Genomic DNA, 2,452 nt, shown 5'->3' with positions numbered 1-2,452 from the left:
CATCATGAAGAAGAGGCTCACAACCATGGCAGAGAAGGTCTAGCAAATCATGCTGGGCAAGAGAGAAGAGTTCTAGGCTCTTACATCAACGCAAACCCAGGAAACTGTGGGAGTAGCATCCAAAGGCCAACCATACATGCCAACAACTTTGAACTAAAGCCACAGCTCATCACCCTTGTTCAGAACAACTGTTCATTCGGAGGAGGTGTCCAAGAAGACCCCAATCAACATCTAACCACCTTCCTGAGGATATGTGATACTGTGAAGTCTAATGGTGTTCATCCTGACACCTATAGACTACTTATGTTCCCTTTCTCACTTAAGGACAAGGCATCTAAATGGCTGGAATCCTTCCCAAAGGAGAGTTTAGCAACCTGGAAAGATATGGTGAACAAATTCTTGGCAAGATTCTATCCTCTTCAACGGATCAACAGGCTGAGAGCTGAGGTGCAAACATTCAGGCAGCAGGATGGTGAGACTCTATATGAAGCATGGGAGAGGTTCAAGGACCTGACAAGAAGGTGCCCACCAGATATATTCAATGAATGGGTACAGCTACACATTTTCTATGAAGGCCTTTCTTATGAATCAAAGAAGGCAGTAGTCCATTCATCCGGGAGATCTCTGAACAAGAAGAAGACCATTGAGGAGGCCATAGATGTCATTGAAACTGTAACAGAGAATGACTATTTCTATGCTTCTGAAAGAGGCAACACTAGAGGAGTGATGGAATTAAACAATGTGGATGCACTGTTGGCCCAAAACAAGCTTATTACCAAGCAACTGGCCGACCTCACCAAGAAGATGGAGAGGAACCAAGTGGCAGCAATCACCATCTCATCAGCCACCCAAGAGGGAGTGAATGCTGAGGCAGAAGAGGAGCAAGAACAAGCCAACTACATTGGAAATGCACCCAGACAGACCCATGATCTATACTCCAAAACCTACAACCCTGGTTGGAGGAATCACCCAAACTTTGGGTGGAGAAATCAACAAGACCAAAGCCAAGATCAGAGACGTCACAACCCCAACAACCATGCAGCTCACCAACATTCCACACAGAGATCATATTAGCACCACCATAACAACACCTCTCCATATCCATACCAAAACCAAAATGACCCAACTCACCCATCCACTCTCAACTCACCATCATCTGAAGAAAGACTCTCCAAAATTGAGACTCTGCTTGAAGGCATATGCAAAGAGATTCAAGATAATAAGATATTCAAAGAGGATGTGCGAGCTAGTATCAAGAACCAGGGGGACACCATCAAGAGGCTGGAATTTCAAGTGGGATACTTATCTGAAAAGATTCCCAAACCTACTGATAGCTTCCCAAGTGACACAGAGAAAAATCCGAGAGGTGAAGCAAAGAAAGTCATATGGGAAGATTGCAAGATGGTTACTATAAGTAGTAAAGAGGCTGAGGAAAAGCAAAACAAGCCATTAGAACAACTTGGAGAGACATCAGCAAAGAAACAGGAAAAGGATCACCAAGAACCCAAAATTTCACAAAAAGAGCTGACACAGAAGGAGCTGCTGAAACTCTATGCACCTTTTCCCCAATTACTCAATGGTGCTGTAGAGAAGAGAATATACTCAAGGTTTCTTGACTTGTTTGCATCCCTCCATGTAAACATACCCTTCATCAAGGCTCTCCAACAAATGCCATCATATATTAAGTATATGAAGGAGCTGCTGACCAGGAAAAGCTCACTTAAGGGAGGACAAACAATAGTGATGAATAAGGAATGCAGTGCTCTCATTCAACCAGAGTTGCCTATAAAAAGGAAGGACCCAGGGAGTTTTCACATCCCCTGTGCCATAGGAGAAACAATGTTTGATAAAGCACTCTGCGATTTGGGAGCAAGCATCAACTTAATGCCTTTATCCCTTATGAAAAGGCTGCAGATCAATGAGATAATACCCACAGATGTAGTTATCAGGCTGGCTGACAAAACTCAAAAACAAGCAGTAGGAGTGGTTGAAAATGTGCTGGTGAAGGTGGGAAAATACTTCCTTCTCACAGACTTTGTCATCTTGGACATGGAAGAAAGTCACACTCACCCAATCATATTGGGAAGACCTTTCTTAGCTACAGCCAGAGCACTCATAGATGTGGAGCGAGGGGAGCTAATTTTGAGGATCCATGATGAACAACTCAGCTTCAATGTCTTCAAACTCTCACAAGAAACAGATCATAATGAGATACTGAGGGAGGAGGCAAGCACTGAAGCACAACCAACACCTTTGGAAAACCACTTGGTTGAAGAACAAGACAATCAGCAGCTGTCACAGCTCAAGAAAAATAAGGAGGAACCTAAACCACCAGAGTCATATGAGACCAGTAACAAAATTTCCTTAGAAGAAGAGGTAACAAAGAGCAAGGCAACATCAAAAGGGACAAAGAAGAAGGCACCAAGGGGGTGGAGGAACAAGAAGATCCCTA

At 43.6% G+C, this 2,452-nt stretch overlaps 1 non-coding gene across 1 annotated transcript; it reads right to left on the bottom strand.

Annotated features, from left to right (window-relative positions):
- Positions 1-432: 432 nt before the first annotated feature.
- On the bottom strand, positions 433-539 carry LOC148581336 (small nucleolar RNA R71). Its single transcript, XR_015896208.1, has one exon. It is a non-coding gene; the product is annotated as a small nucleolar RNA R71 (small nucleolar RNA).
- Positions 540-2,452: the final 1,913 nt, after the last annotated feature.

The sequence above is a fragment of the Arachis ipaensis genome, chromosome B10 (assembly GCF_059453495.1).
Source record: "Arachis ipaensis isolate K30076 ecotype BB chromosome B10, ASM5945349v1, whole genome shotgun sequence".
NCBI lineage: Eukaryota > Viridiplantae > Streptophyta > Magnoliopsida > Fabales > Fabaceae > Arachis > Arachis ipaensis.
Note: the sequence above shows the minus strand (reverse complement) of the source record. Positions and strands in the feature narration are given on the sequence as shown.